Source organism: Passer domesticus, chromosome 3, assembly GCF_036417665.1.
Source record: "Passer domesticus isolate bPasDom1 chromosome 3, bPasDom1.hap1, whole genome shotgun sequence".
Taxonomy (NCBI): Eukaryota; Metazoa; Chordata; class Aves; order Passeriformes; family Passeridae; genus Passer; species Passer domesticus.
The window spans coordinates 24,917,084-24,939,586 of NC_087476.1; the positions used below are offsets into that span (position 1 = coordinate 24,917,084).

Here is a 22,503-nt window from a genome sequence, read left to right on the forward strand (position 1 = left end):
TGAATAATTTGTCAGGAAGGAAATTGTCTGGTTATAGAAAGAAGTTGATTTAAAATGTATAAAATCTTCAAAACCTTTTAACCTCAAGTTAGAAGTGAATTATCACATTTTGTATATAAAACTGTTGTGAATTAACATTTGATTATTCTGTCTTCTACCTTAAATCATTATACTGCCTAGGAAAAAGAAACATCAAACGCAAAAACAAAAGCAAGCATATTCTTATTTTATTATTTAGTACTGAAGTATAAAACTGTAAGAAAATGTCACTGAGATCTTGCTGCAATGAAGTCAGCTAATCACTACTGAAATAAATATAGATTGGAAATACAAGGGAACCTGGAAAATAACTATGGTTATTTTTAGATAATGGCATCCTTCCACTCCTTGAATGATGGTACAATAACCTTCAAGTTGGGAACTTACAAGGAACTTGGACTGAGATCCATGCAGCACATGTAATCTCAAGAAAGGACAGTTCACAGAAACACGATCCGAAATTTTTCTTTTGTCTTTTAGTATTACCTGCTGGAAAATGGTATAATGATTTCTTTCTCTTTTTAATTACATTTTTCTTGCCTCTCCCTTTAGAATATGTGTAGTTTTTCTGGTAGATAACAGCAATTAGGAATGCACTGGCAGTCTAATAGTGATAAAGCACATGAAGTCTAATAGTTGTGTTCATGAATGCGTTTATGCTACTGAAGGGTTTCTCAGTGTTCAAACAATACACATATTTAGTGAATTATTTAACTTTTACATATTTTGACAAGAAACACTCTGTGCTCAAGAGAAAAAACAAGAATACAGTATGAGCTGTATTGTACTCAGGTTCAAATGATGAGCATCTTTCAAAAAGAAGAAAAAAGTGGTCTCTTAGGCAAGAATGGATTAATTTTTATCTTAATCTGGTTTATAGAAAAGCATTTCCTCCTCTTTGATGTGGTATATGCTAAGTGAAAACATCATGCTCTACCCATCAGAATCATGCAAGTGGTCACTCTTTCTTTTGCAGTGATGTTACAAAAGGAGATAGCCTGCATGGCTGGAAGGTATCCATGATATTAAACAGTTCATGGGGCTGTGAAGTGCTGAGAGCAATCATGCAGAGCAACAGGCCACAGGAATGCAAATCATCCACCAAGCCAAAAGTGGAGCTAGCAGGTGGCCTCTCCTATTCATCTGATGTCAACACACTGTTCAGATCAAGCCCTTTTAACATCTGGGTAGGCCCACTATTGCTTTTAATTAAATATAATACAGCCATTCAATGTTCCCGCATCCATGAAAACCACGCAGTAAAAAGCATATCTTCTGCACACTGAGGGTCACTCTAGCTATATAAATAAATAGTACAATTTAACTTAGATTGTGAGATCGTTTAAATTTCATATACTTTCCATATACTGCTCAGTTAGAGTTCTGACATTTCAGTGACTGACCATATTTCCGTGGAAAATATTCCTGCTCCTTCAGAGGATTTAGAAGGGGGAAAAAAAGCCTTCTAATTAACTTATTCTACCTTTGAAACATTTCCACTGTAAAAGATTTTGAACAGAAACATTTGTTCTCAAAATTAGTTTACAGAGAGAATTTAACTGTGTTAACATATAAGCCATGGAAACTGTCATAATATCTAATTAAATTATTACTGACGTTCCAATCAGTAGCAAAAAACCATCTGTAACTGTAATTCTACTACAGAGCAAGTATAATTGAATCTATTCAGTAATGGGTAGCAAGCTATTGCATAAGTGTACTGCAATGCTTTAAAAAGCTAGAATGCTTCAAATATCTTTTGCAAGTATAATAAACCTTTTTTTTTAAGTGGAAACATGAATATTCTTCTGAAGATCCTTTATTAGGATTTCATTTCAATGCATTTATGATTACATTAGTTCTTCTGTTTGAAACAGACTGGAAAAAATAACTGCCACCATTCAGAGCCCAGGACAGAGAAGCTTGTAAGTGTGTTTTCCTTCTATCTCTATGGAGAGCAAACGGTAACAGCATGCTTCATTTTGATTTCAGGAGATAAGCAAAATAAAGCACACAGTGGAGTGTTTTCTTGAACAGAAACATTTTCCAGAACTGGAGCCAGAAATGTGTGACAAAGCTGAAGTGCATTATTGTAAAAAATTAGGAAAATAGATGACTTGGGAGGAAAGTAATGGGATGTGAAGCATTTAATGTAAGGTCGCAAGGTCAACTGTTGGTAATGGACTGGGGGTTTTTATGTGAATGATGGCTGCTGGGTAACTCTGTGTAAGAGAGATGGATGTCCAGCCCCTAATGGGCAGATGTGGTCACCCCAGAACTACATCACAGTTACCTTTTTCTCTTTCTCCAGTCAGAAAAGGCTGCATCCAACTGGAATCTCAGTCTGTGATGCCCTTTTTAACCCTAACCCTAACCCTTTCCCATCTGCACTGAGGTAAACTGATGTTTGGAAAGAAGCTTTGCCTGAATTGGTCTACTTTCTAATTTCACTTACAACATGGATATTTGCTCTCCCTTCTCTAAAGCTGAAGTTAGTACTGAAACAACATTTTCTCGGGAAGAGACAACAAAACCAGCAACACATCAAAATTCTGTCTCAGCCACTCTTTATGTCAGAGGTTGAATTATAAGCAGTAATTTTTTTCTACTTCCTTGGGCATGCTATCCATCCATAAATTCCATTTCATTAATTCAGATGCTCAATAGCATATATTACAAATAAACAATGTCTAGTTTTCATTCTTTATTCTGATATAAAAGCCCATATGTCTGCTAACAACCATGCTACATACAAGAAAATGGTACCTCAATAGCACTTTCAGAGTAAACATCAAGTTTCAGCTGCATAATCTGTTGTTTTGCAGAAGATTTTATACCTAAAAGCCCCATTAAATGCTTTCAGAATTTATGACTATATAACATTTCCCAATGTTAAGTTAGTTTAATTGTAAGCAAAAATATGTTGTCCAAATATGTCGCTGTCACTGTGTAAATAAGTTTATTGGCCTGCTGGAATAAAAGAGGTTTGGAGAGTGCTGCTCTTACTGAGGTCATGGGCAAAACTTCCATTGAGGCCACCTGCCCCAGAGTTAGGTGTGGGGGAAATGACATTTTCTTTTTCTTTTATGGACTATGGAGCTGAGTTGTGTTGGGTTGCATTGCGTTGGGTTATGTTGGGAGTTGTTGCCTGCACTGATGAGAGGGGAAGAGCAGAGAAACTGCTGCCCAGGGCCTTGACATTTCTGAAAAACTTCAGGGAAGAAGGCATCACACTGAATAGAGGTCGGCCTATTCAGCTAATGGCTCTTGAAGAAGAAATATATAACAATAATGCAAATTACTCGATTCTGATCACCTGGCAGCTGATATTAGGCAACAAGAGAAAACAGATTTACCAACCACATAGTTAAGGAGCAGTTATATGTGGTTATGTAGTTCAGACATCTAGCATTGAATTAAAGTATAAACAGAAAAAGGACATTATAATTCATTTTGATAACTTCATATAATTTCTACATTTTTCCATTTTGAAAACATCTGTTTCACATATTATTAATTTTTTTATATAAGGTAATTTAAATATATAATTAATGAAAGATCTTATCATATATCTGCCTTTTTAAACAATTTTTTTACCCAAATATGCTTTCTATAATTTGCAATCTCTTCAGCAAAGACAGAAACACCATCTGAAGTAATCAAAAGGAAGTGTCTCTTTAAGTATTGCTTCAAGTATATCTACAAAATTTTGAAATTTCAGAAAGACGGCAGAAAAAAAAGGCTCCAGATTTGCCTTAGTTTATAAACCAGTCTGGCAGCTAAACTTATTCAGAATGTTTGTTATCTCTTGTATAAAACTGTAGTGGTTTTGAAAACAAATCATTAGAATAATTTTCACAAGCCTTAGGAGTTAATTTTAAATAAACTTCTCCTACCAATGTATGTCTTAAAAATCCTAAAGTCACTTTGAAAATTGGTATTTTGGAAGCTGTCTTTAGAGTGCAGATATTCCACCTTCCCTTTTAGGAAGGTTCAGCACCTTTCTGGGAAAGATTGGTCTCTCTTAGGTACTTCAATAAAATATGAAGGCTTTCAGATTCATTATATTGAGGCCTCTATTTTATTCATTTTATTTTGGAAGTAATTATGTTTTGGAGGTGTTATCTCTGTTAAATACTTTGTGAGCTGTTGTACATCTGTCAAATCTATTTTGCAAATATGATACTCTTCAGAAGAATTCTGAGGCATTCATACAGAATTCAGCTGGATTAAGTGCTGCAATGAAAATGCTGCCCAAGTGTATTTTATACTACAGTAAGAATTCAGAATTCAGTTATACCTACAGGAATATATTCTATGGTTCATTATCTGGGAATGCCAAAAATACACAGTGTTTTGGCAGAATGACTACAACTCTGCTAAGTTAATGACTTTGAAGAGGAAATTGAGTGAAAATATTCCATACAGCTTGAATTTCTTCCTCTGGTTTACCAAACAATGGCAATTACTTGATAAAAGTATGAACAAAAAGGTTGGTATCTTTGCTATCTCTATACAAACTTTTCCACTACAGTTATATGATTGGAAACGTAGCTGAGTTAAAATAAGAAAAAGAATACGATAGTCAGGGCTAGTACTCTGTAAGAACTATGCTTCTGCAGTACAAACAAGAAAGAAGGGTAAAGAGAAAGAAATTGCTAGACAGAAGGATAGATTGCCTCAGTATTTCATTATGAATATGTTTTGAGAAGTAGCAATCTCAAATTTTTACTGTGTTTGATTAGCACTGAGTAAGAAAAATAAGTAACATTTCTGATTGTAGTAAAGTAACATTTCTTGCCATTTACATCATTCACTCCTAAGTAGAATTCATCGATAGTCTCTCCCCCTTTTAGCTGCAGTGAGTTCAGTTTTACTGGTTCATTGACTACTTGAAGACTTCATATTCAAACAATTTCAATTTTACCATCAGTTTGAACTACATTTTGTTATTTTATTTAGATGTTGGATTTATGATCCATTTAGGACAGTTCTATTTTTAATTACCTTTTCCATTTTCTTTATTCTTACATTATAATTCTGCAAAATAGTTTTTTTTATCAAAATAACATTACTGTTAATATTAAATGTATTGCTGCTGAGCACATAAAGAACAAAATATACAAAATCTGACTGAGAATTTAATTCCTGTTAAATAGTATTATAATTTTATTTATAATTTTGCACCTCTTAATCTTTAGCAGCTTTACTATTCATAACTTTCTGACCCGTCCTTTTGTCTTTATTAAGAGCAAATGAACACATTCCTTTCTTATCTTTCTGGCATCTTGATACAGTGAAACATTTTAAACTTTTAAAAGTTTTACAATGTGTTATATGATAGTTCCCACATAGAATTGCCCATGTCTTATCTTTAAAAGAGTTTAGAAAACTCTGTATATTTACCAGATATCCAAAATGAACTTACAGACAAGCTCAGAATAGATCTCCTACAGATTCCTCAGTCTGTGGTTTTCAATAATAAAGGGCAAGGATTTCAGGGGGAGTTGGTATTTAGTAGATCAGTGAAGTTAGAAATAACAGATATACTTAGAAACACAGAACGTGGCTGACCTGAAATGCAGGCAGCAAACTTCAAATTAATTGCAGACTGATTTTAACTGATTTTCATTTTTTTCTGAAATAATTATATTGTTCAGACTATTTGAATAAAGGAGTATGTCACCAACAGGAAAACTTACAAAGTTTACCGTCCTTAAAGAGCCAAAAGACACATGTTAGGGAAACCTGTTCTCTGAAGGATTGTAGTTCAGAGTTAGGAGGGTTTTATTTTAATGTAGTTGAAATGTAGAATGTTCTCTTCTATATATTACAGTGAACAACTTCTGTCCTAAGTTTCGTCCAACAACTCCTTGCAAGCCAATAGTTATGTCAGGCAGGTAGATAAAGAAACCTTTCTAATGTATTCAGGACTCCAAAACATCAGGTATAAGGGGGCAAAAAGAAGTTTGGAAAGAAGTACAAGTGAATACAGAGATGAGTTGTTCTCCAGCTGATCCTCTGCATGCAACAAGCTGTGCAATTCAAACTGCAGTCCATTGTAATGTGCACTTGGTGTGAGTGATGTTCTCTTGGGCACATTCTGAGAAGAGCATGTTGGTGTGGCTTAACTACATCTGATTTGCAGGTGCCAACTCTAGGAAATGAAATTCATGACAATGAGTCAAGACTCTGCATTCCCTATAGAATAAATTGAGACAGACAGATTCCTTGGGAATGTGTGGATAACATTAGCCTAAATGAGGATGAGGGACAGCTAAAGGAGAGTGCTCAGACTTCTGACCCTCATCCATACTTCACCTGCTCTTTAATATGGATTCAGATGTTGAAACTGTTATTCTAAAGCGTTACTATTTTTTTATGCAAATTGTTGGTCTGTTCTTCAGATAAGAGGTGACAGTAGTACTGTCACCATTCAGTCATATTCTGATGCCTGTAGTATGCAGCCAAGGTCCCACCTTAACTTGAAGCGATTTGGAGCTTTATCTTCTTCAGCCAATTAAACCCTTTAGTGACTGTTTTGCTGAAGATGAACCACTGGACTGCCAAGAACACAAACTGGGGAACCTAAAGAAAGTATGTTTCCCAGTGAGGGTAGAGACACACTGGAATATATTGTCTAGAGAAGTTGTGGATGTCCCATCCCTGGAAGTGTTCAAGACCAGGTTGGATGAGAATTTGAGCACCCCAGATGTCCCTGCCCATGGCAGGGGGTTTAGAACTAGATTAATTTTAAGGTTCTCTCCAATCCAAACAACTCTATGATTGTACTAGTGCTGTGCACATAAGAACAAGAACATGCTTGCATTTTTTATCTCTATGCTTTACTTGCATAGAAAGAATCAAGAAAATAATCCTGATAGCAGAGACTAAAACAGATAATTTGTCATTAGATTATGCTGATAGATTTGGCCAGAGAAATATTTTTTAAATCAGTGTTCAGATGCTAATTATTTCTTCAATGAATTTGACAAATATAACCATCATCATTTTCACTTTATGAAGAGCTGTGTTTTAACAGATTGCAAGAAACATTGAGTACACTCCACTTAATTCTATTGACATGAATAAAATCAGAAAATGTGAGCTCGTGTCAAACAAAGTTCTATTAATTTTCAGATTATTAATATCTTTTGGCTTGTGACTGTCTATGCTAATTTTATGGATAACAGGTTTTTTTAATTAATGTTCTGTAAAGATTCAAATAAAAATGAGTAACTACATCAATTTGCAATACATTAAGATAAAAATATCTATAGCGTTCAGAAACAAATTTGGCAATAAATTGTTATGCTTTGAGTGAACAATTCAGTGTTTGGCTTCAAGATCTTCTTAACACTTCTCTCATCCAGGCTCCTCTGAAGTGCTCAAAATATGCAGAATGATATATGGCATTCTGTTTAATCACTGAGTGTATGAATTAATGGGATTTTTTTAGATGGGAAAAGGGGCTATGAAGTGTATTTTTATGGTCTACACTTTTTTACTCATGTTTAAGCAAACACAGACGAGCTCAGCATTGTATATTCTCTTACTGAAAGAATATTATAATCAAGCTGATATTCTTCTCATTTATATAAGCATGGGTGCTTTTTTTCCTGTTTTGGAGTCTTATTGACTAACATAACCCATCTGTGACAGCTGCTGTTGATAAAAGCTTTTTAAAAGCTGCTCTACTTGAAAACATCATGTGCTGTTTTAGGAGTCCTTCCTTTCACAACACTAAAAATTATTAGAAATGATTGATTGGCTTTTTAATCTGGTATTTCCAGTATCTAAGTGATTAGGTTCATTATAAATGGAAGGCAATTCTAGTAAGAAGAAGCAATTAAACAGGATTTTTTTCAGCAGTTGATTGGAAATTTATATAAGACAGCTAATAGTTAATTTAAAAAAATAATGCTTCAAGAAAATTTTGTAAAGCAGACACAGTAATAAAAGGTTACATGTTAGGAAACAGAGAAAAATGCACAATGTGATTAAAACTTGTAAAAAGAATCTGATTGTGTTTTATACCAATGCAAACTAAACAGCATTTTCTATATTTACATTTTATTAAACCATAAATAAAATCACATATTTAAAATATATACTAAAAGGGTGGAAATGCCGTTTGGTCTGGAAATTCCTAAATTATGAGTATCTGAATAAGCTATTCAATTTCTTTTATGTATGAAGAATGTCTGGCTTTTTCATTTTAAAGGAAATTTAATAAATAAATAAATAAAAAAGATAAAAGAGAAACCTGATATAACAGCCCTTTGATCTCTCACTAAAGCAGACAAAGTTTCTTCCACTTGAACAAATGAAGTAACTTGATATCACACTTGGATGGGTCTTCCTCTTTGTTGATTATCACTGGAAGGGATAGGTCACATTGTTAGCATTTCCTGATAGCGGCGTGATAGCGGTGACAAGTGTTGGGCTCTGGATGGAGAAGAGTTGCCTTTGGTGAGTAAGGACTGCCTGCTGTGATGTACCCCTCCTGGTCCTTCTGAGCCACCTCGATTTTGGCCTCTTCACCAATCAGTCTGAAAGTACGATTACTGAATATGATTACTGAATGAGCTTTGCTATAAATAACCTTACTTTTTTCTTCCACGAAGACTCTTTGTCCTAGAGGGATTTGCATACCGCATTGTGTGCTTTTCTGGTCAGGGAAGTAGCTAATTGGGCTACTGAATGTTGAGAAATATCAAAGGAACGGCTACAATGCACAGGCAGATTTGGAAGAGCAGTGAATTCAGTACATCAGAGAGAAACAGATCAGTGCAGTAATTTTAGCATGTTACAAATAAACATTTTTAGGTGCATATAAGTATTGCACATATTTGGAGACATTGCATTGAGTGTTATATAGTATGGATGCAGCCAAGTCATCAGGTGTCAGAGCTAGAGGGTGGTTCCTGGCCCTTTTAGATCACTGAATATTGGTCACAAGCATAATGTGTAGCTATCAAATGCATGATGCTTTGTGAGGCATGTCCTAAGGACTCGTAGGATGGGTGTCAGCCACTTGAGCTCTGGCAGTAGTAGAATCTGGAGCCCTGTCAATCAAGGGACACCAGAGTGGAGCTTACAACCAGCTGATGTTCCTTCAGGTGGCTGTAGCAGCAGCAAACAAAGATGCAGTTGCAGGGCAGATTGCAATTTCTGATGTGTTCACTTAAATCTTAGCCAGATTTGGACACATTATCAGTGAAAGAGTATTCACCAGATTAGCAGCTGCCAATATGCCAGCAACTGAGCTGGCAGACACTCCTGCTACTGCGAAGGCATCGGCTGTCGCCGGAGAACTGGATTCTTTAATGTGGCAAAAGTACTCCTTGTAAAGCAAAGTATTGGTGTCCTTAACTTTCAGGAAACTACTGAAGGGGCTTACCTGATAACTTCAAATAAATACACACATGACCCTTACAAACTTCTGAATCCGAGGCTGGCTGTTGACTTGAAATATGTCGGATAAAATAGTTCATTTTCGGCAACTGGAAATAAGATTTTGTAGTGGAAAGTGCCAGGTAACTTTAAATAAACAGAGCTGCCAGCCCTGCTGGTAATAAAAAATTGTACACACATGCACTTCCTCAAAAACCTCATTTGTGCCTTTGTGTCTGCTCCATCTGCCCCTGGGTAGACTCAGCAGAGCTGGCCAGAGGCAGATGGGAAGAGGGTTACAAGAGCAAGAATAAACAATTCAGAGTCAGCCAGAAAATGAGGCTCCCACCTCTGCAGATGTTGCTCATAGGCTGTGGTTGTGCAGCATGTGTTAGTGACAAACTTGAGAGCTGTGACTACGTAGAATGTCTTCCAGGTCATATGTGTGAAGACATGACCAAAGACAAGCTGGACACCAGTTCTGCCAATAATGATGGTGGCACCATTCCTTTCTCCTCAGCACTAAATTAACCCCTCTGCAACATTCCCCGACTGAGCAAATAGCTGTCAAACAGGACAAGGTCCTCACAAAGACAGATGTAAAGAGGCACACAGAGTATTTCATTGCACCCCTTGACATCATTCCCATTAGGCTAGCTGCCATTAAGAGTGGATAGAAATGTGAACTGTACTTCTTGAAGGGTGGGTGGCCTATTTAATGCCTAGACTAGTATGTGGTTATTAATGTACCCTCTCAAAACAGAGGAAAACCACTAAAGCTGCATGTTGAGGGAGTTTAAGGGAACTCCCATAGACTGACAACTTCAGGGAATGCTCTCTAATAAACACAGGTCCCTAAGAAACAAACCAAATGGTAATATATTATGAAAATTAAACCCACATTATTAAAAGAAGGACTTTATGAAAGTACTTGGACTATTTTTCAGGTTTCTTGGCTCACACTTTCCTCCCTGCTGTTCCAGATTTTCCCACAAGCATTGTCACAGCTATAGGATTCGACAGCCCTTCATCTACTCTTGAGATTCTTACAACTTTTTTTCCCCCATTAAAAACTGCACATAGAGCTCTTTACTAGTGCCAGTTTTGTTTTCTTTTAATTTAAAAAAGCAGCTTATAATGGGAAAACTTCTCTCTTGAAATGAGCAGTAATAGTAAAAACACACTAACATAGAAAGAGAAAATACCAAAAATATTATTTTTTCTATTTTGCATAATTTTTTTCCTGGCTTGCACTTATATTGCTTATTTCAGTTCACTTTTTGCAGTGGTGGGCTCACCTTTCTCTCTATGATGGTTTTCAATGTCGCCACTGATAGCTATGAGACGGGAAAGAAAGGAGAAAAGATCAAATTTGAGCAGTAGTCAGATTCATGGCTCAGAAAACAATTGCTCTCTGCTTTGGACATTGTGGGATTAAGTACTTGTTTGGGCTGTCTGAGAAATGTGTAGGTTCTAAATGTTGGAACCAATAATGCATTTACTAGTACTTAACTACTACTCTATCACAGCTGCTCTGAAATAGCTAAGCAACAAATAGTATTGAGATATAATTTTTAACTTCTTCTTATAAATAGTGTGAGAGACTGTTCTAATACTCTGTTACTTTGATAAATGGGCAAAAAATGGAAAAGATTGTCATGTTATAAACAGTTAAGTCTGTTGCAATTGGTACTGCATTTTAATATCAGAGGGCTGAGTCAAAAAGAAGTATTTGCACACATTGTACTCTAATTATAAAACAGCATGTATTTTTTTCTCTTTTTTTTTATCTTCTAGGATCATGACACAGTTAACTTTTTTGTTCCTTTGTAAAATAAACTACGAACAAGTAATGTTCCCTGGTCTCCTGAAGACATTTAAAACAGCAGCAAACATCTAAACAATACTCAGGACATTGTTCTCATAAGAGTAACAGCTGTTGTCAGGTCATATCTTTCCAGAAAAGAGTGAAGACAGTACTTTCAAAGAGAAAATGTCCAAACATGAAGTATAACTTTGTATGAATAAATGTGTTAACTTTATTCATACAAACTTTAAAATAATTAAAAGTGCTAGAAGAACATCTTAGTGGTGAGAAGGTGTCATTTTCTTTCTTTGAGAAGTTCCATTTCAGTCACCGAAAACTATACATAAATCCTGCTGAATATATACAACAACTTCATTTGGTTTTCTTCACACCAGATATTTTCACAAAATATCTGGTGTGAAGAACCTTTCTCTATTTTTTTTATCCAGTAGTTCAGGGGTTAAAGCAGTAATCTAGGCAGTGGCCAATGAATTTTCTGGGTTGAAGGATTTTAACCCTTGCCTTTAAAGAAGGGCTAGAAAATGAGAAACCTTGTGGATGCAAGTGGTATCTTCTGTTGAAGCATTACTGTTTTATACACTAGATCAGGGACTGAAAACCAAGCAACAAATAGTTGTGTGAATAACTTAACTAGAACCAGAATTCATATTACTAAGTTAGGAACATCAATCAGCCCTGTCCTATGCATTTCTGGGGCTGGCTCCTCAGCCTCCTCCCTCCTGCAGACCCATCACAAGACCAATGCTGATACTGTCCTGCAGAAACAAAATTCATTAGTTTACACTTGATTTTTCATTTGTATTCATTGTGATCATGCCTTATCTCCCAAGCTGGAAACCACTGGTCTAAGGTTTACAGCATTCATCTGGAGGAGGATGATCAAAAGTTGAATTTCCCTAGCAGTAGAAGACAGGATGGTGCTGGAGACTCAACCTTAGCTTGCTTGGAGGTATGCTTTTCCCGGGAATATGATGTTCCTTACTTCTTAATCACTGAAAGTTCTCCTGTTGGTAACTTGTACCATCCATACTGTGGTTTTTGCCTAATACTTCTTGACCAGTCCTTAACTGACCAAGAAATCAATCTTTTTTCTCCCTCTGTTTCAGATCCTCTCACCAGGCACACTTCTTGAAGTTTAGCACTACTCACTCATTCTTCCCAGATAAATAACATCTTCTAGACCTTAGATAATTTGCTCTGCTCTCCTTCCTTATTTGAAATACATTTTTTCTGAAGTGTGAGGCACAAAACTGGGTACAGCAAGACTTGATCTGAATAGGATTATTTAATGAGCTCTTCAGTTTATTAATCACACATTGGAAAGACCTTTCTTTATATTTCAGAGACTCCTGAAAAATTTTTGCTGTGTACATGAGTTGAATCCATCTTATAGAGGTTTCAGAACCTTCTCCCCACTCCTGCCACAGCTCCCAGCAAATGCTGAGGGGGCTGATGATTAATTAAACCCAGCTGGCTTTTTCCTACATCTGATAATTCATCCTGTCACAACAACCATGGAATTTAAACAAAATGAAACAGTCATTAAGAACCTGAGTTATCATATGGCAATGGTCACTAAGAAGTAAGCGGTCCTTAGACCAGTGACTAATCCAGCCAGTTTTTAGACCTTTCCCTACCCAAAACACAGCATTAAATTTCCGTATTAACTCAACATAATGTATCCAGGAAATCATCACCCAAATATTTAGGGTGTGAGTAGCAGGCTGTGCAAATAATTGCTTTTTCTATAAGACCACCAAACCAGAATATACAATGCAATTCTTATTTCCTCTCTCACTAATCGAAGTAACATTAACAAATTGTTTCTGAGATGTTTTAGGAGTTTAAACAGGAGTTCACAAAGAGTGGCAGTGAGAACCATCACACTGCATTCAATTGGAAGAGGCTTGAAACACTTCAAAAGAGAAGATGGGGGGGCTTGAGTAGGACATCTTTTAATCAAACATCCAAGCTAACGTGTTGCAGCTTACCTATGGGTGCACTGACAGTGGCAAGAGAGTTAAGAATGGCGCCTTAGACTTGCTGTGACCAAAACCATAGGATTGAAAGCATTTGCAAATTTATCATTGCTAGATTTTGTCTTTATTTTTCACTTGGCAGGAACAATTTTAAAAATGCAAGTCAGATTTGCAACTTTTTAATAAATCACCTCAAATTGTATTTCAGAAAAGCAAATGAAGGGGTAAAGGTAATTGTTTTGGGAAGAAATAAAATCATCCAGCTTTAGTAGTTAGACAATGTAAGCAGAGTACACATCTGAGCCTCTAGTCACAACGAAACACTGAGAAAAAGGCCTGCAAATTTATCATGACAGTATAATAAAAATTTAGACAATATAAACCACTTTAAACTGCTATAAATAGTAACTTCTACTTAAACTCACATGCGGATAAATTTTTCTTAGAATGGAGGGCAAGAGATTAAAGATGTTCTGCCAAAAAACAGGATTAAAAGATAGAGTTCAAATGTATATTTAGGGCTGGGAAAGATGAGGGATGGTAGTGATTATTTTAGAGCTCCACCAAGCACCTTTGTCCAATTATTCAAATGCTTTCTTTTTCAGAACAGCTTGGAGGAGTCCAGAGTTGCTGGCTGGCCTATGGAGCAGATGTAAGTATTGTTGCTAGAGACAGTTAATCTTATTTTCTTTAAACTTGGTATTCTGTAGAGTGAGAGTGTATTACTCCAAAATATTGAGTGCAGGTACAAGGGCTGCATAAACACATCGAGACTTTCCTTCATAAGAATTTTGAAAATGTATTCTTTCACGTCGCATTTTTCTTTCTCTCACTGAGACCCCAACCTTGAGATTCCTCTTTCAGAAAAAAAAAAGTTTGGGTTGTCTCCCTAAGGGGCCCATTTCCCTGATTGCTTCAACAGTCTAATCCTGATGTCTGTTTTTCTTGAATTCCCTACAGCCCTGCCTGTGACAGTTTAAAAGATCTAAAATATTTTGGTTAATGTGAGGCAATCTTCAAAATTAGTATTTTAGCAAATACTTTTCATGAAGCTAACCATCTTCAAATCAAAAATATTAGATGGTGTAAGAAAACTCCATCTGAAGGTTGCTGGTTACATCAGAAGGTTCTCATTGGAAAGATTTAAATAATTACTAAGACCAAAAAACAGTAATAATATTAATAGGTTTTCCCTCTCTTTTTCAGTACATGTGAGAAAAACTATTGGAAGAAAAAGTTGGTAGGCCATGCTCTAATTTTCTCATTGCAAGAAGATGTTGGTTATTTGTGTAATCAAGAATCCTCAGATAGTTCCAGAATCTTGTTGCATTTTTTTAATTACATCAGCTTCAAAGTACAAAACCCACTCCAGGGGATTTCTCTTCAGCACTAGAATAATTAACTCAGTGGTAGCTGTACCACTAGAGCAGCTATTATCATCATAATGAGACAGCCCAGTGTTTGCTTTAACAAACAAAAGGTTTGGGTCAATATAAAATGATTGGCTAGGTCCTTTTATTTAACTCTTTTCACTTAGTTAAATCTTTAAATTAAAATCTTTTCAAATGCAGAAATAAGCTTTAGCTTTAAAAGTCCCAAAACAAAAAGGTTTTCCGCTTTTGTCTCTATGTTCTGAATTCATTGACATTTGCTTGTGGTTTAAGTCCTCATGAAACTCCTGTTCTGCATGAGTTTACAAGGTCAAAACGTTTCAGCAGATGTACTTAAACACAACGAGTAAGTCAAATTTGTCTTCTTTTTGATAACCTAAGCAGATTGAGGGGGTTTAGACATTTTCTTCAGCTCTCAAATCAAACTCTCCAGTTTCTGAACATCCTATGCAAAATGCAAGCACCAAAGACGTCTACGATTTTTTTTAGTATCCATTTCATGGATGAAGTTGAAAATTAAAAATCTGCTCCCTAGAATGTCAGGAGAACAGGATAGGAAAAATTATATTGGGGAAAATTCAAAGTATCAAAAGCTACTATAAACATAGTGGAACTAGTGTTCCTTTTCAGCTGAGGTTGAGCATAGATGGTAGGAAGATTATGGCTGTATCTGTGGACAGTGAATCAAGTTTTCTGTGAACAAGTTCAGAGCATCCTGCACATCTCTTTGAAGGCAGTATGAAGACTTTTATCTTTTAAACATCACTAATACAGCACTGATTTCAGAAAGATGGTGCCTCATTTTCAGAAGCAAACTGATACTGAGTAAGGAAGAAGCAGTTTCTCCAAGGATTGTGATGGTGTGCATCTCGGGTCTCTCTGAGGAATGAAGGTAAAGATACAGAAATGTGAAACTGCCCATTCTATTTGATCAAACATATCTGCTTCAAACTCTACATCCCTGTGGATTAGATTCAACACAAAGCATGTGCTGCCTTGAGGGCTCATTGTGTGTTTACTGGTATTAATATAAATATGTAATGGGAATTAAGGAGGTGGCCTGGAAATCAGCACAGTCTGAAGCTTCTTGCAGAGGAAGGGGAAAGGGTGTAGTCTTCAGGCACACACTCTTTTGACAAGTCTGCCATTAATCCCATCTCCTGTGGCTCCTTTGGAGAGCAGCTGTGGCACAGACCTAAAAGAAAAAGCAAAGTGTACCATGAGAAACAGCCCAGCATTAGCGTTCCAAATTTTATGTCCCGGTAGCCCCACTACATTGATCTTGCAGACAAACACCTTCCTTCTGCACAGACAAGTGGACAAGATTCCTACCACTGTTGTCAGCCTTATCTTGATGATGATGATGATGATGATGACAATTATTATTGTTAGTGGTGGTGGTGGTTTTCTGCTAACTTTCTTTCTACACCCCTTTCTTTTTTTTTTCGGCATCTTCTTCTGTTACAAATGTCCAGAACACCCCATTAGGTACACTGGAAGAGTCAATCTTCCTGACATGCCCTGACAGTTGAAAAACAGGCGGTTAGAGGAATAAAAATGTAAATATAATTACAAATATATAGTTTCTTTACCATCATTCTTTTGGGGTCATTACGGAAATTGTGCATTTGTTAAGAGTGAGGTCCTTAAATTCTTGGATCATGATCCCACTACGATGTCAAAGCCAGTTAAATCCCCAAATTCCTGGCTTTCCATTAGCTCCAGTAGACCATCTGCGCCAGAAATGTTCACCAGAACAGTTCCATTCCAGAAGGGGTAAAGCACATCTCGGGCAGGACTAAAAGGAGCAATTCAAAGAGCAGTGGCTGCTAGAATGGAAACCTAACCCCGGTAAAGCCCATGAAGTATAGCGGGGCCAGGATTTCACCCCAGCCTCCTTTTCCCTGCTTTAAGTGTATGATTTGGCAGGGGAAAAGTTCAATTGAAGGCACACAGTTAGGCTATACATACAACAAAGAGGCAGGGAGGGGAAAAAAAATGCAACACAAAGGATTACTTTAAAGTTAGACATCAGCTCCTTTAGCTTTACACAATGAAGGAAAGCACATAGGTTTCAACAGGATAAAAGCAGACTTTATTTTGTAAAGAGATCTCAGGATGAAACAAAGGACTGTAATTGTACCTCCTATCTGCAAATCTGAGGTGGTGAAGGAAAAGAAAGTGGGTGGATGGTTAACAAGAATAGCTTGAAACCATGCTTTGTTAACAGAGTAAAATTAGCTTGCTGAGAACCTTTAATTTCCACATAACTTTTAACAGGAGCATTATTTTACATACCTCTATGGTAGAGACCCCATTTACAAATTTGCAACAAGTAACCACTGAACTTCAGCTAATTTTTCTCTGTTTTCTGTTTCATCTGCTTAATTAATGATAATACATCTGAGGTGGGTTGCTAACACTTCTATAGCTGAAAGTTTGTCAGCATTTCCATTCGAGGCACCTCAGGCTTTCACATTGGATTAATTTCACTCTGTGAAATCAAATCTGGAAAAGGTTTAGAGATAAAAGTATTGTCTGGTTTTCAAAAAAAGCATCATTCATATAGCTCTGCTTGAAATGCTGGATGAACCAACTAAAATTAAAACAGTAGACGATTCAATTCACATGTCCTTTTTAATTTGCTGGTTTTTGAAAATCTGAAAAGCCACAGATGGGTCAGACCAGATATTTGTCCAAGCTCTACATCTGCCTGCTTAGAGAAAAGTGATTCCTCTCTGCCCCTCCTGCTGTGCCTCTCAGCTACTGCCATAGCATTGTCTTACATGTTCATCATTGAAATGAGTTATGTGATTTCTCTTTTTTCTCTTTTACAGTTGCATCTTAGACATATACTGTACTTGACACCATAAAACCTGCTCCTAAGTACAGTTATATTATTGTTGTTCATTCTGCCGTGTTTACAAAACATCTGTGGTGGGGCGTGTGGGAAGGTGCTTCTACTGTTGAACATTTCTGTTTGCCTGGTGCTTAACACCAAGGAAGTGGTGAGAGCTGTCAGTGCTGCCATCCAAAACCAGAATTCACAATTCTGTTTTAAAAATCTGACAGCTTCTCTCTTTTTCTTTTCTAACCTTTTCCACAATCTTCCAAATGCAAGATGCAGGCTATCCCTGTCATCCATTTCAAAACTTGATCATTTTTTGGCTGGCAGCCCCCTCTACAACTGCACTTTCAAATTTAGAAATAGAGATTTTCCACTCATTTTTTAGGACTTTTCTACTTTGTGAAGTGAATGTCATTATGACTTATGTCATGGCAGGTGTTCATCTCCCCTCACCTTCTTAATGCAGGAAGCATATGGGGCATTACCCACAATAATAACCCCACTGAATGTGTCTACCAGCAATGATGACTGCAAAGCCAACTGGCCAGCCTGTAGTTCCCTTTCATAAAGGAAATTCCGTGGGAGTTATGGGGCTTGTATAATAATAGCCTTATTCTAGAATATTTTCCTACATGAACTTCATGTTCAGGTTATGGACTTGGGAAAACATTGTTTTTAAAGAAAGAAGTAAATGTTTCGGAATAGCAATTCAAGAACACATCAATTCAGATTTAATTTCAAATTGTCATGTTTTGGGGATTGTAGCGTCAGACTCTTGATCTTATCAGACTGTATTTTTCACACGTTTCATTCTTTTTAAAAATGTTTTATTTCATTTAAATTTATTTAGCAGATCCCTCTTTGGAGCAGGAAATCCCAACATTATTAAATTCAAGGACTCAAGAAAGGAAGGTAGAAAAAATATGTTATTTGGAAAAATCTGTTGATTAATATTGAAGGGCTCTCTAACCAATTTAAAATTAAGATTAATTTGAATCCATGTAATATATGGAAACTCATTCTAAAATTGAAACTTGAGAAACTGTATTTTAATCTTGAAAAGTTTTATTTCTTCTGCTACACCAAAGTGAATGTGTATTTACACTCTGAATTATACACATGACTCATCCTCCAAATAATTTTTTAGAGTATTCATTAACTGTACAGGAATACTTTTCAAACATTTTGTATAAGCATTTTTTTTTTGCAGCACAAGAATCACACTATAAAAATGCAATACAAACCATATAATGCAGACAAATGTTAGGGATTTTACAGTGCTTCATTATTTCTTGGAATATTTCCAAAGAATTTTTTTTTCCTTTCTAATTTCCCTTTCTAATTTAACACATCAGTCAGTTTTTTCTTCTTCTGTGGTTTTAGCCAAACTGTGCTGTCCAGTCCAGAGTGTGTGGTGGAGTTTGTACTCTGCTCTCAGACTGGGACAAGGAAATCCATTTCCCTGGTAGTGAGAAATAGACGTATTCCAATGTTCAGTGGAAGTGCTAGTCTAAAGAAAGTTTCTTGCTTGGCCAGAAAATGCCCCTACACTACACAGCACAGGGTGAAGATTGACCCAAATGCATAGATTTCACAATGCTTTCCATAAAATTTTATGGTACACCCCATCTGCATATTCTCCTACTCTCCTTCTAGCCAAGAAATATTTGCCAAACAATCACTGAGATAACATGTGAAAAACAGATCATGAAAACTCTTGCTTTCTCTTTTCTGAACTACAAGAAAATGTAAAAGTACAAAATGGACAGAAAATAAAGATGCATAAAAATAAATTATTAAATTTAAAATAAATATTGAGAGCTTCTCAAAGGTATTTATTAGCACAGCTGAGGGTCTTATGGTCAGAGACTGTGAGTTGGGTTAAATATGACTTCTTACTGCTGCCATGCTCCTGTAACAGGGAATGCTGCACCACCAGACAACCCCCTGCAATGGGATTGAATTGATAGCAATAAACTTGTGCAGAGGTTTACTGATATAATGCTGCCTAAAAACTTTTCTAGTGCTAATTCCTGTGTTTTCAATAATCTATAAGTTTCCTCCCATTATATGTGCTCAGGCATTGTAACAAAGATTTAAGTGCTATACTGGAGGAAGGTTGAAAATACTTCTATTTTCTTAAATCTTTGGAAAATTATCTTAAACCTCGGTGACACATACTGATCATTTAGATCATTTTAAAAATGAGAAATTTAAGGACCCTTATATGTGGGGAGGAAGTTATGAAAATGCAATACAGGATGTCTAACTGTTCTTCTGTATTAACCATGCTCTGCCCAAGGGTGCAAGTATTGCTCTGATTTCAGTAGCCTGAAAAGGCTTCTTTTGCCTTTTCCCAAAATTATAAAGAGTTCCCAACAACAATACTACAAGATCAGGACAGGACAAGACTCCATGCTATATTTGAGTGTAGTGAATATTGTAGCCACAAAGACTGAATGTTATCTTGATGCTAAAACTTAAGCTTTTTTCAGATGCCAAATTTGACTTCTACAAATGGTTTGGCTGTTGCTTCATTATGAGAGTTCAGTAACACATATAATGTGTTTACAGGGAAAATGTGATAGAAATTTTTTAAATCTACTTTAAACACCAAACAGGTACAGATTCAGTAAAGTAGTAATCATAAAAGGAACAGTAGATTTCAGAAAGCAGAAAGAATAGTACAGTGTGACTATAAAGATTCCTCTTGACAGACTCTGCTCTCACACTGATCAATGCCTCTGTATGAATTGTCATTGCATTGCATTTTAAACTAAGAGATTTTTATCCCCTGAACTTTTCTGGATCTACTTACTGCAATATTAAGCAGAATATAAGTTCACCACACGATTTCCACCATTTTTAACATTTTTTGGTCTCATTTCAGGCATGCAGAACAGACAAATCAGGTTATCATCAGGATCAAAGGTTTTGTGACAATAAGGAGAAGAACAGAGATTGTTTACAGAAGCTAAAAACTAGATAGTTTGCTAGTTAAACACCACAGCATTAAAACTTGTGTTAGGACTCAAAAATGGTAGCATATGTACTTGATGGGAAGTGGTCACAGCACCAAGCATGTTCAAGGAGCATCTGGATGAGGTTCATACTCATATAGTTTAGTTTTAGGCAGTCCTGCAAGGAGTCAGGAGATGGACTTGATGATCCTTGCAGGTCCCTTCCAACCTGAGAGATTCTGTGAGAATACCTACTCACTTTTGATACAAACTGCTGCAGAAGTGCTTGGTAAGGCCCAAACTGTATTGTAAGCAGCTGTCAAATTATCACACTGTCAGTCACCTGACATGCTTGGTCCAACCGCTGTTTCTAATCCACTTGCAAATACTGGTGAAATAAATACACAGTGTCAGAAGATGTTCTTGCAAGTCACAGAATCCAGAATGGGTAAGGTTAGAAGGGACTACAATGAGTCCAACTCCCCTGCTCAAGAAGGGCCATCCTAGAGCACACTACAGGGAATTGCATCCAGATGGTTCTTGAGTATCTCCAATGAGGGAGGCTCCACAACATCTCTGGTTCCCAGATGTGATCATTTGTGGTGATGTCCTCAGATTCAGGTGGAGTTTACTGTGCATCAGTTTCTTCCTGTTCCCTCACTAAGACGAGCCTGGAAACATCCTCTTCTTACCCTCCCTTCAGATACTCATAGACATTGATGAGGTTCCACCTCAGATGTCTTTTCTTGAGGTGAACAGGCCCAGATCCTTCAGGCTTTCTTCATAAGAAGTGGTCCAGTCCCTTAATCATATTTGTAGCCCCCACTGGACATACTCCAGGAGCTCCGTGTCTCTCTGGTACTGAGGAGCTCAGAACTGGACACAGCACTCCAGATGTGCCTCACCAGGGCTGAGCAGATGGGCAGGATCAGCTCCCTCGACCTGCTCTTCCTAATAGAGCTTGTTGGCTCTTGTAGCAACAAGGGCACACTCTGGCTCATGGACAGCTTGTTGTCAAACAACTGGACAACAGCTGGATCCCCACCTCATTTCCTGAAATGTGTGTCTCCTAGCATTCTCATTGGATATTTGGGCTTTATTAGTCTAATTCTTGAGGATTAGAAATATACTGGTAGATGTCCAGCCTCCCTCAGATCCAGTCCCAGTGAATTCTTGCAGCAATGAGTTGCACCAGCTAACCATGAATGGTATGAAGAAACATTCCCAAATGTCACTTTTCTTTCCAGGTGCTGGCAGGAAATCACTCTGTTTTTCCTTCTTTATTTCAGCCAGTTGATCTTTCTGCTGAACAAGGTGATCCACCCAGACCTAGCAGCTGTGACTTGCTGTGATTCACACAGAGAGGAATGTGGTGATAAATGGGATTTTTCAAGTCGGAAGAAGATCCGTGGGTTTGGAGGGCTGATCTACAACATGCACCATGGCTTTGTTTGCAGTCAAATTCTGTTTTAACCTGTAAAACTAGTTTGCAGTTTGGAAATGGATGATTTAAGTGTCATTGAAGTATTTTTTTAAGTGTCATAGCTATTTTTAAAGCAATTGCCTGTATTCTTTTGATGAACCTTGCCTGAAGACTAATGACTGTAAACATTCCTGCATAATAAGAGGCCTCATTATCAGATTGTCAGCAATTGTCTTGGCAATAAAAAAATGTACAGTCTTCACGGCTTGAAGGAAATGGTGTTTTTTCTTTTGCTTTTATTTTTTAAAAAAATTTTTTGGTGCACTGAATGTGCTGATGCTTTGGTTGTTTTTTCATTTTTTAAAAGTATGTGTTTACCACACTTTCCCCAGTGACATTATGAAATAACTATGTTTTTGTGATACTAGGAAGTTATGAGGCTTGCAAGGCAAAATTTGGATGCTTATAATGACACTGTCTGTTTTGTTCTTTTTTTTTTTTTTTTTACAATGAAAGTGTCCTCTAAGGAGTTTATTCACATGCTATATATTTGTTGAAAGTTGTTGTGAAATCTGGCTTAGTCAGTAGCCTGACCTGATTCAATTGCCTTCCCCATCTCAGGCCAACTAATGTTATTGG

The 22,503-nt window shown here is 36.7% G+C and overlaps 1 long non-coding RNA gene across 1 annotated transcript; it reads left to right on the forward strand.

Annotated features, from left to right (window-relative positions):
* Positions 1 to 1,776: 1,776 nt before the first annotated feature.
* On the forward strand, positions 1,777 to 22,193 carry LOC135297967 (uncharacterized). The gene is made up of 4 exons (XR_010359912.1): positions 1,777 to 1,964; positions 13,848 to 13,894; positions 15,442 to 15,525; positions 21,731 to 22,193. It is a non-coding gene; the product is annotated as an uncharacterized LOC135297967 (long non-coding RNA).
* The last annotated feature ends 310 nt before the right edge of the window (positions 22,194 to 22,503 follow it).